The 13152-nt window shown below is 42.5% G+C and overlaps 1 pseudogene; it reads right to left on the reverse strand.

Moving 5' to 3' along the window:
* Positions 1–12735: 12735 nt before the first annotated feature.
* LOC148507992 (5S ribosomal RNA) lies at positions 12736–12854 on the reverse strand (annotated as a pseudogene).
* Positions 12855–13152: the final 298 nt, after the last annotated feature.

Here is a 13152-nt window from a genome sequence, read left to right on the forward strand (position 1 = left end):
CTGGCTGTCAGTCTGCGGATTGTGCACCTGCGGCTTGGTCAGGCCGGGGCATATATGTTTATTTGTCAGCGTGTCAGCTGACAAAGCTAGACAGAGCCGAAACGCGTTGGTGTACTGACACCACCACTAGCAGTAGAAGAGACCCAGCATTGCCTTGTAGGATCAAGCAACAGACCCCGGACGGATGATCAGGACAGTGCGCTGACACGCTGACAAATAAACATATATGCCCCGGCCTAACCAAGCCGCAGGTGCACAATCAGCAGACTGACAGCCAGGCATCCCAGCGGGATCCTGGATCACGCGGCCGACGAAGCAGGTCCCACGGCATTAACCATCTGGAGGAACACGCCGCATCGAGAGAGACCAGTGTCTCAGCAAGCCGAAAAAGGGAAGTTCCATTCACGGACTTCAGCGGCTGAACTCCAGCAGTGACCGTCTCGTTCCGTGACGCCAAGAGAGAGACTGGAGTCTCTCCAGCCCAGGAAGGGTAAGTCACCCACGGGGCATTCAGCGGCTATAATAACATTCCATCAAGCAGTTTGCCACTGTTTCAGCAGCAACCATCCCGGGTTCCCTATGCAGGACATTTCTTGGACTAAGCATATTGGAAACCATCAGGACATCTTATATACCCTTCCCCCCTCTCCCACTACCCCCAGTACCCACACATAGCACCATTGTATTTGTCTAAATCACATTTGATATTGAATCAATACCTGATAACAATTGGTTTATTCACCTATATCTTTTATATTTAGTTGAGATTTTATACCAAACTATGCTTACCTGCAAATAGAACTTTAGCTAACATTGTAGGTACCTGTTAACAGCATATATCAACCTTGATGGTGTTAACATAAATTGACAAATAAATGTTTTTAAAGAAACATTAATATAGTAGCGACCTTTACACCCACATAAGCAGACTGGGTATTCACTATACAATTATCTGTCAGATATCTGTCCAATCTGGCTGGTGGGAATGAAAACCTGGTAATGTATGGGAGCAAATTACAGTCAATCATATGGTTTTAAACACTGAAAAAAGGACAAAAAATTGTTAAAATTGGTTACATTTGTGTGTTTTAACCAATTTGTCTGAACAACCATTTCTGGCTATTTTCCAGTGTTTGTGAGCAAATGGAAGACTGTCATTTTCTCCCATACATTACCAGGTTTTCATTCCAACCAGCCAGATTGGACAGATATCTGACAGATAATTGTATAGTGGATGCCCAGCTTCACTTTCGCAATCTCCCTGAAATGCTTTTTCAAAAGTAGGCAAGTAAGATTTAAATGGAGAACCACCTAACAGCACTATACCATGGAATCAGTATGTAATGCCGCCGGATGTGTTCCAGGTGGACGTATTACCGACGCCGGAAGCCCGAACAGTGGAGATCCCGACTAGGGCTGGTAAGTACCCTAATACATATTTAATCTTACCTTGAATATCACCTGAGTCATAATTGGAGAGGTGAGGGAGTCTGGGAGTGTCACAGTGACATCACTTTTATCTCTATTACTCAGGGCCGGATTAACGGGGGGGCGACAGGACTGATCGTCCCTGGGCCCCCTACGTGAAGGGCCCCCACACCCATCGGGATTAAAGTGGACTGAAGGAGATGGAACCAGTTCCGTCTCCTCCGGCCAACCTAACCCATTTGCTAGGCACCCACTGAGACTGTAACCAGCGGGCGCCCGGCTCCCTCCCCGCAGCGGCAGTCGGAGGTTGGAGCTCACTCGTGGGCTCCGGCTCCTGGCTCACGCAGTGCACTATGGGAGAAACGTCATGACCCTCTTCCCTCAGAATAGATTATAGAGGTGAAAGTCTGATTTGCAGATGAGCAGCAAGGAGGCTATTGCAGTAGTCAGTGCTGGAGATTATGAGTGCATGAATTAATGTTGGAGTCAAGCATGACACTTCGGAAGCTAGACAGAGGGGTGGGATTTGTTGCCATGTTGTGAATAGAAATAATGATGTCAGATAGGAAGCTTCTGTTCTTTTGAGAAAAGATTATTATCTCCGATTATGAAGATTGACTGCGAAGAGGCGAGAGGACATCCAAGATGAATGAAATGGCGGAATGACAATCAGTAAGACGGCCCAACACAGATGGAGAGAGACAGACAATATGGGTATAGAGGACTTCATCAGCCTGGACCCCCAAAGACACACCATCGGACATTGCACCTACCTAAGGCAGGTGCATAATGTCTGAGTGACCATGTCCATCGGTGTCAGTGCACAGTCAGTACCCCCACATTTACCACCCAGAAACTCCATACGATTTCCAGATGCGTCTCCTGACGGGAAACTTTGGCACACATACACAGGCTGAAAAAGACATATGTCCATCGGGTTCATCTCTTTATTTACAAAATTTACAGTTATTTGACCCAAATGGTAAAAACTCTAATATAGTACTGTGCATTTTGCAGAGGAAAAAAATCCTTTGTGACTCCATAATGGGAATTGGACAACTATTTTCTATATTTAGTATAAAGACGGCCATTTCTAGACTCTACCTGCTGGCGTTTGCCAATAGTATTTCTTGTGGAAGCGAATTTTACCATTTTACTGCTCTTAATGTAAAGAATCCTTATCATAACTAGAGGTTAAACCTTTTTGTTCTGCAAACTGTAAGGACTGATCTTGTGTTCTGTACGGACACTTTGGGAAGAGTGATGGATAAATAGTTTTCTTGTGTAAGCGTATTTTACCATTTTACTGCTCTTAACGTAAAGAATCCTTTTCATAACTGGAGGTTAAACCTTTTTTGTTCTGCAAACTGTAAGGACTGATCTTGTGTTCTGTACGGACACTTTGGGAAGAGTGATGGATAAATAGTACAATAATATATCTATTTGTTATTACACAGCACTCTGTCAGAGCATAAAAATAAATTGGAAGCAAAAAAACAGCTAAATATGTAAGTCAAATACAATACTCAGCAGTTGTAAAGTTGTAACGTTATTGCAATCACAGCAAAATATCTACAGCTGTATAGCGGGGTTGTTTAGATTAGAACCTCGGCACAGTCATAAATAAACACACTGGCACTTTATTAAAATGTCACAGCATCAGTTTAGCAGTATTTTAGTACGTATCACAGCATAGAAGTATTACAGCATAGCAGGATTACACAATACCACATAGAGGTTCACAGGCATAGGTCCTTCCTCTATCACAGAACAAACACAATTCAACTAATAGACTCTAATTAGGGTTTGAATTTATTCAATTCAAGGAGGGAGGGACCAAGGCACCACCTGAATCCCAGGAGGTCAACCCCTTCCTGCCATGGGGTAGTCTGTCTCTACCAAAAGATCTGTCTGGAGAAGAAAGAACAGCATACATGGCCCTATATGCCTATGATGTGCCATTTGGAGCAGAAGGACACATAGCCAGTGGGTGAGAGTGGGAAGGGATTTAAAACCAATTAATTAAATACAGGTTTCTTGGCAGTCTATTCACGCAATATGTTTGCTGTAATATAAGATTTGTAGCATTCCATCCTCCCTACTAATGGTGCGTACACGTGATACGATTAAAATGGACGATATGAACGATAACGATCATATCGTGCATTTTTCAATGCGTAGGCATGCATTGACGATAATGATATTGTCAATTGCCCGTGCATGCAGGCCAACCTGGTGGATATCGACCAGGTTACTATAGTGGCCATCGTTAGTGGGTTCATCGTGTACTGGATGATCGATATCGATCATCCAGCACACTCGGGAGGTCGTTCAACGTTATCGTTGACGATCGTCCCGTCTGTATGCACCATAATACATTTTGTACATCTTGTTTGTGCAGAGATGCATGCTTCTGTAGATCGGTTTGGTATTGGATGCTGGCGCTCGGAATCCTGGGGGTCAAAATCCCCATTCCAGCATCCCTACAGGGTCAGAATACGACACCTGTCGGTAGGTATCCTAACCCTCCTGCTCTCCCTACCCTAACCCTCCCTGCCTAAACCTAACCATCCCTCAAGCTAACCCTCTCCCCTACTGCCTAACCCTTCCCCTAGTGCCTAACCACTAACACTTCCCCTAACCCTACTACTTACCTTTGGGATGCCAGCGGTCGGGATGGTGGCGCCGGTATTTTAACGGCATCCCCTTAGCCAGGATCTTGACCGGATCCCTCTGTAGATATATATAATAATGACTGTACACAGTTTATTTCTTCTGTTCTTTTTTTAAGATTTGTCGGAAATGTGGAGGTTACTTGGGAACATCCAAAAGAATACTTCTGAGAGAGGTCAGCCAATGAATGGCTCCCTCCATCGAACTCAATGGAGAGCCGCAGGGTAACTAAAGTTTATACTGCGGTTCCCATCATTGAGTTCAATGGAGGGAGACGTTCATTGGCTGATAGGCGGGGGCTGACCTCTCTCAGCCAATGAACGCTCAGACACGGGCCTCCAAAGGAGGAAGCCGCGTCTGAGCGCTTCATTCGGGAAGTAATAATCATCCTGGTTAGGATGGTTATTGCTTAGTGCGAGGGTCGGGTTTTTCGTTTTGTTATTTTAAGAAGACCATGGATGCCTACTGGACAAGGGGACCACTCGAGGTAATATAGGTATGTGTGAGTGTGTATGTATGTATGTATGTATGTATGTATTAAACTTATACTGTGTAAGGTGGGTGTGTGTTTCTTTCAACTTTCTTTACAGGTGAACTACAGGTCCCAGTGGGCCCTTAATGCCCCGCATGCTGGTACTTGTGGTTCTCCAAGTACCAGCATGTGGGGGAAGCTTGCTGGGACCTGCAGTTCTACTGTAAAGACAATGTTAAACCTATTATTTTTGAACACTACATTAACACAATGAACCCACCACCCAGGGGTGGCGGGGATAGCCCCGGGCTATCAACCTAGGCTAGGGTTACCTTGGAGAGGGGGACCCCTTTATTGGAGGGGTCCCCAACTCCCCAGGGATCCCTGGCCTGGGCTAACAGTCAGGGTTGATGCTGCGGCTGGGGAGCCCGGTGATAGGGCACCCCTGGCTGTGGCATCAGTCCCCTGTTAGAAAGGGTCCAGGGCTGGTTCTGTGAATTACAGGGAGACCCTACGCAAATTTTTCCCTGTAATTCCAGCACCAGCACTGATTCCCATAGCCCAGTGCTGGTTGAACTAAGTACAGGGAGACCCTACGCAATTTTTTCCCTGTACTTAGTCAACCAGAACTGGGTTTGAAAAGTCCGGGGTTGGTTGTGTTTTGGGGGGGGAACCTTACGTCATTTAAAAAAAAAAAAATGTAACTCTTTATTTGCTTTTTACAGTCAGATACATGCAGGCATCTCACTGATGTCTGCATGTATCTGTGTCAATCCGACCTGCTCATGCTCAAATCGAAAGCATGAAGCAGGTCTATTAATTTGGTGATTTGAAGTCCGATTTTGAGGTTGATTTCAAATCGAATTATAGTAAATAAGGGTTTTGTGTTATGGGCTATGTAAAAGTACCATTGTTTTCCCGATGTTCGATTTGAGGTCGATTTGACTAAAATTCGATTTGAATTCAATTTTACATGCGAATTGGCCTTTAGTAAATACCCAAATGCAAAATCGAATCCAAATCGAATGAAAATCGCACCTCAAATCACTCAAAATGCCAAATCGACCTTTGATAAATTTACCCCCGGGTCTCTGAAACGGGAGAAATAAAGCACTATTGTTTACCAGCCCCTGAGTGCTGCCTTATCCATACACACACACACACACACATATATATACAGTATATATATATAAAACCACACACCAAGACAGTAGTATAGTATTATATAGTAATCTAACATTTCAGTCATGCTTTAATGACTTTCCTCAGTGCCTACATCATTGACTCAGGAAAGTCAATAAAGCATGATTACAATTCAGTTTAATATACTGTACCACTGTCTTGGTGTGAGGTTTTGCTATTGTGTGCCGACCAACATTGGTGTGTATATATATATATATATATATATATACTACTCAAGACAAATCAGGTATAATTTCCTGATTAAAAATATTTTGGCTATAGGTGATTATACTTGCAATACAAATATATGAATAAGAGTTTTGGTTCATGCGGACCAATATAAACATATAGCAATTTATTATGTGCGGGAGAACCACATGTAATTTTCCACAGCAACTTAGATCAATCCCTAACCCCTATAATAATTAAACTGCTAGAACCGCTAATGATTAATCCTATAATCATTCATTTCTCATGTATGCATTATCAAAAGGCAGTTCTAACTTAAGCCTGATAACATTGTTTTGACCGTTTTACTACATTCAGTTGTCACTTTACAGGTTTTATTTTGCTTAGCAATTTGGGAAATTAAATATGTTTTAAAAATGTCCTATAACACAAATGATTGATTCTCTTGGGCGCAAGTGCACCCTATATACAAGGTTCTCTTTTGAAGTAATGATATACTCCTATGACGATAAATGAAAGTCTTTCACAAGGTACACATGGTAAAATCTTTAAATTAAATGATGTAGATCTCTCCTGGGACATCAATTACAGCAACAAGTTTTACGCGTTTTGCAAAACAAATGTTCACTTCATCAGAAAAAAACCTGCTGTAGTTAACTAGTGGGCAATAATGTCCATGAAAATATGGAGATCTATGTATAATAGTGTCCCTGCAGACTTCCCGATCAGTGCCGCGTTGTAATGATTCCAGAAGGGAATCAACGCCAATGACTGTAGAGCGGAGGATTAAGTAAGGAGATAGGTTGGGGGTACCCCTTGTGGACTGGTGATGATAACTGTAAGTAATAGGACAGTCCAGCTACAGCCTTGAGGCCTGGAGTACTTGGCTAGTGGCAGCTGTTTTGCCTTGAGGGCTGGTGAGGTGTTGCAACCTTGAGGATTAGCAAGTCTTGGCGAGAGGCAGCCTCTGGGCTGAATAGGATGTGGCTTTGGCCGTGTAGTAGCCTTGAGTGCTGTTAAGCCTTGGCGAGAGGCAGCCCCTGGGCTGAATTGGATGTGGCTTTGGCCATGGCGAGAGGCAGCCTCTGGGCTGAATAGGATGCACTTTGGCCGTGTAGCAGCCTTGAGGGCTGGTAAGCCTTGGCGAGAAGCAGCCCCATGGCTGAATTGGATGCGGCTTTGGCCGTGTAGCAGCCTTGATGGCTGGTAGGCCTTGGCTTTTAGACACTGGCGTTGGTGCGCTAACTTGCGCACTAAGGATGCTGAGGTGCGGCCTATGTCGCCAGGTTGACACAGGCATTGGTGCACTGGATTGCGCACTTAGAATGCTGAGGTGCGACCTATTATGTCGGGTTGACAAAGGCATTGGTGCACTGGATTGCGCACTCAGGACTGTGGGTGCATTCTGTGCCGCCGAGATGACACAAGCGGCTGGGAGCAGGAATGCACACCGTGCCGCCTAGATGACACAAACGGCAAACAGCAGATGTTATGCGGACCGTGCCACCTGGATGGTACACACTGGCGTTGATGCGCTAAATTTCGCACTAAGGATGCTGAGGTGCGGCCTATGTCGCCAGGTTGACACAGGCATTGGTGCACTGGTTTGCACACTTAGGACGCTGAGGTGCGACCTATTATGCCGGGTTGACACAGGCAATGGTGCACTAGATTGCGCACTTAGGCCCTCATTCAGAGCCGCTCGCTATTTGCGGTCGTTCGTTCTAAAACAAGGGGTGGCTATTCAAATGAACCGTTCGCTAATTGCGGTCTGTTCACGCCTCTAAGTCTGAACGAGCGAGCAAAACTTGCGGTCGTAATTTTGAAAAATACGCCCCCTTGCCGCTCGCACCATCCGTCATGTCCGCTATTTATTAGATTAATCGAGTACATCAAACAGCGTATGAACTGCTCGATATTCTTGTGGCTGGTTTTTTCAACCGCTATTTTGCGAGCAGTTCTGAGTAAAAAAAAAACAAGTGACGTGGTCAATGACGCTGCTGTATTAATTATGCACTCCCTTAAAACGCCCGTTTTGACCTTTAAGCACGCCTGCGTTCGAATTCCACACCCCCGTTTTCGAGCACCTTCCCGTTACCACCCACATACGCCTCCTTCTGTCACTCAAAATAGCAGGCATTCGCTATATAGCGAAAACGATTTTCGGCCGCACTGACTGGTTCGCGCATGCGTATTAAAATCCGTATGCATGCGCAGATGTGCGAACATCGGTCAGAACGAACGAGCGGCCGCTTACGAGTGGCTCTGAATCAGGGCCTTAGGGTGCTGAGGTGCGGCCTATGTCGCCCGGTTGACACAGGCGTTGGTGCACTGGATTGCGCACTCAGGACAGCGGGTGCACTCTGTGCCGCCGAGATGACACAAGCGGCTGGGAGCAGGAATGCACACCATGCCACCTAGATGACACAAGCGGCAAATAGCAGATGTTATGCGGACCGTGCCGCCTGGATATGTACAAACGGCAGACAAGAAAAAAGAAAACAGGAGAACTGGAACTCGACTGATTAAAGAGGAGACTGGCCACAACCGGAAACACATGGGAAACGCTATCACCGGCATGGAGTGAAGGACTGGCTGCAATTTAACAGATACAGGGTCCATTGAGAGCAAGCCCTGCAAGCCTCCCTAATGACAGACTCCTGCACCTGGTCTGTACACACAGACGTGAATCAATTAGGGTGCAGCTGACACTGCAGAGACAGATAGTAATACTGAACACATGAGATCAGCACACAGACAGACAGGAATTGATGCAGTGTCCCAGCAACAAACAAGACTGGGAGCTGCAACCAAAATGATCTGCTAGCCGCAGATCCTAACACGTGTGTAGTACAGATACATGGTTTCTAAATAGTTTGTTCTCTTAAATTTTCCTCTTTTTTGTCTTTATCCATGAATCCATAGGAAAATTTGTCTTTCTTCTCTGGTGTTGTAAATAATGCTCATCCTATGTTGTATGTATGTTTCTGTTGCCAGCCCCTGGCACCAACCTTTTCTGTTACCATTCAGTAAGGTTAAGTGTCAGGTCGAGGCAGTTATGGAAAGACAGGAACTGTCCAAGGATTGCAAAAAGTAACAAACCCTACAAGAAATCTCTGAATAGTATCCAAAATAAATTTTATGGGCCCTAATTAAAAAACATGTTTGTTGGAATTTACTGAAAATTGTCAAGACCGTGTCCTGACTGAGCCTTACAGATCCACTTCTTCCATTACCCATTATAGAAAGATTGTGTCATATGTGACACTGTCATGCAGATTGCAGTGCAAGGACACGTGATTATTTTAAAAGTTGTGCAGTTGTCCAGCCCGATTACACAGAGACAATGGATTGAAACACGTGCTAGCTTGCTGTGTTATCATTTCTCCAAGCTGTCGGTGCTTAGTAACTTTCTGTCTTTCATACTATCTCTACCACAAAGGCAGCAGAGGATAATGTTGACGGACCTACACATGTGTACTGTACTGGTCTGTATAAACACTCTGCAATATATTATACGGTTTTATAATGGCCACTAAATGAAGCTGCCTCATTGCTATCACCTCATTTCTCCTCCACTGAGGTACAGAACCTTACCTGTAGTAGCCTCCAGGGGTTGACAATGGGACTATGAGCAATCGGAGTCATGGCATGGAGAGGGCAGCTTGAGCCAGGATGAGAGTAAGAGAGGCCGGTACTGTGGGCACAAACTTATTTTGTTATATGCTGAATACACGCATATATATATATATATATAAAAAAATTTTATTGCCTTAAGCTAAATAAATATTTTCCAGAGGAAGCTCTTGATTTGTCTTTTGAACAAAGAAATAGATATTACTGACCCAACAGGCTCTCGTTGCTCCAACTATGGCTTTTCCCAGTTGTAGCCTCTTAGCTTACTGAAAACAAAAACAAGCAGTCTAGCGCTGAAATTAATATAAAATTAAACACACAGCTGTTTTTGTAAAAAGATCACAAGACTGCAGCTTCAAATATCATGACAGGCTGTACTTTACCTGTCAATATGGACAACAACTAATACTAATAGAACAATGAAGCGCAATCTCGATATCAAATATTTATTAATATTCATATAAAATTGTATATATATATATATATATATATATATATATATATATATATATATATAATAAAAATATCACAATGGGAAAAATTGCCTCCCCTAGATAAATCCTAACTTAGAATCCAAATGGATATTAGTTAGACTAAACATAAAAAATATTGTTTTTAAAAAATATGACAACTGAACTTAATTAACATATAAAATTCTGACACAAGAAAGATCAAATAATAAATCCAAAAGAAGTCCGGAATTATTGAGCTAAGATATTTGTTAATATCTGTAAATACGGATAAATAAAGAAAACAGAATATCCGAAGTATAAACACCTTAGATAGTTTGTTGCAATGGACTGATAGCGAATATCTGTAAATAGTTTCAATGTAACTAGCTCTTATTTGCTTCAATCCAATAATGAGTCAATACATATATATTATGGGCATAATCCTCCAGGAGGGTAGGATACTGCAAAATCAGTCCATATAGAAAAGGTATGCTGTTTAACAATACGTGGTGCACTCACGTTTGTAACGAATACCGGGTTTTCCTCCCTCTATTATCCGGAGGTTTGTATACTTGTATTTTTTGCAGCAGCAATAGCTGATGAGGGTGTGAGGTGGCCTGAGCCTGCACAAAGTACCGGGTCTGTCTCCTCTATCCTCCGGAGGCCTACACACCTATAGTCTCCATGGCGGCAATGTGTCAGACACCTGTAAGTCTGTATTCTCCGCAGCGGCAATGTGCAATACGGATGTCGGGCTGACTGAGCCGGCACAACAACGGACAGTGTGATCACACGGGCAGTATATAGCTTGCTGCCGTCTATTCATCTACGCGTTTCTCCGCCTGTATAGAGATCAGCGGCTTCATCAGGAAATGAATAGATGTGTGGCTCAAAATTTCCCATGTTTAAATAGTACCTCAATTGCCATCAGCTGCATATAATTAAGAGTTACAGTTGTCAATCAACATCCCTAAATATGTCTTGCACGGGATTTGTTCATTTTCCAAACTCTTATATAGTAGTGTATGTATGAGAAATTATAGCGCCAAGGAGAAATGAGATTCCTTCAATTAGAGTTAAAACCCGTCATTCAGATGATCAGTTTTTTTTAAAGAAAAAAACAAAGCACTCCCCATAGGTGTGGGTGTCAGCTTATCAGTTGAAATATTAACAATGGTGATTTGTTAAGAAAAAAAGTGTATAAATAATAAAACTGATATATAGCGCACTGTGCTAAGTAATCACAACCAAAGTGTAAATGATACTGAACAATATCAATATATAAACATAATGTGCAATTATCGCAATGTAAAGTGTATAACGTGCATTAGTAATAAATATGGTGAAAATCAATTCTTAAAAAATATATATAAATTTAATTACAAAAAACCCTGAATATACAAGGCATCAACATACAATAGAAATAAAAAATGCCACTGACAGATGTTAAAAAACAGTTAGCATAAAGGAATAAAAACGGGGGAGAGAGGAAATAAATAGGGAATGGCTTATCTGGATATTAAAGGTAAGTTCATGGAAGGCGGATTCAGGAGTCTCCAACGCGTTTCGTCCAATTGTTGGACTTCTTCAAGGGATGTGTAACTCCTGTGGGGTATCTGGTATAAATACCCACATGCTGGGACTAGCTGAGCAGTGATTTCCGATTGGAAGTGACCTCACTTCCGGTTTACGTTAATTAGATATTCGTTATACTATGTAAAATCAACCATATAGTTATAAAATTGCTGGATAAAATTGCTGGATAACAGAATCACTCTTATAGAAATAAGATTCTGTTCATAATATAATAATCCCGGGCATCACGTGGTATTAGCCCGTCTCTTCATTTCCTGTGAACTTGCTTCCGCCCACACGAGCGCTGTTTTCAGGATCTGATGAGGTATTTCCGCCCTTACATCTATGTCAGGTGGCCTGAAGGTCAGGTTTTTCGATATCCACTTCGGTATGTTGGTGGCCATCTTGCTACTCATTTTGCGAGCGGCGGACATCTTGGTGCTCATGTGGGGCTACGGACTCCATCTTGATATCAGATGAAAATATAACGGCGGCCATCTTGGTAGTCAAGATGGGCAGCGGTGTCCATCTTGCTTTTCAATAGTGATCAACATTGACCATCTTAGTACTCCTATTTCTTATCATTAACGATGGCCCAAATGATTCAAAGTTCAGCAATCTAGTGTCTTTACGTGGCCATCTTGGTACTCTCATGGTACTGTATAGAACTTCCTTATGGCCATCTTAGTATACCCAGACCTATGGAAATCGATATATAAGAAAAAGCATCTGTTTGATTTTCATATATAGTTGCTCCTAAATAAAAATAACATATATTAGTATCAATAAATATAACTTTAATACTATAAGGGAAATATATTACGATGGACCCATGAAATAATATAATGAACTAATTAATTAAGCTGATCTAGAAAGGGGATCTAATGGGAAGGTATAAGGGGATAATCGAATGAGAGAATAATAAAATAAGGACAGGATTAAGTCTTCTTAAATAGCAAGCCATCTTTATTAAAGTTCATTGCAGAAAGTTTTTATTCTTCAATTTCCAATGGATGGAATTTCTTCTTATGGTCGATCTTTTCTTTGATGGAATTCAGCATTCTTCTGTTACAGGCTCATGATACAAATTATGTAAAATGATAGTGCAAATAATGTGAGTCCTATAACATACTACAGTTCCTGGTCTTCCCTGCTGGTCTCCCACCCAGGTACTAGCCAGGCCCATCACTGCTTAGCTTCCAAGATCTGACGAGATTGGGCACTTATAATGAGGTATGACTGTAGAAAAATACATAAAGGATACACTAGCTACCATCAGTACATATCTACAAGAATGGTGCTATCTCGTAGCTATCATTAAAGCCTCGCGGGGTCATTGTATCCAATTCAAAGATCCAATACATTTCTCTTTTGGATAGCTGGTTTGCCAGGTCTCCGCCTCTTTCTCCCAATAGTACATGTTCAATAGATTTGAATGTCAAGTCTTCCGGATTAGAATTATGGTATTGTGTAAAATGATGAGATACCAAATGTCCTTCAACTTTGTTCTTTATATTTCGGATATGTTCTTGTATCCGAAGCTTG

Source organism: Taudactylus pleione, unplaced genomic scaffold, assembly GCF_031769625.1.
Source record: "Taudactylus pleione unplaced genomic scaffold, aTauple2 ptg000377l, whole genome shotgun sequence".
Classification (NCBI taxonomy): domain Eukaryota; kingdom Metazoa; phylum Chordata; class Amphibia; order Anura; family Myobatrachidae; genus Taudactylus; species Taudactylus pleione.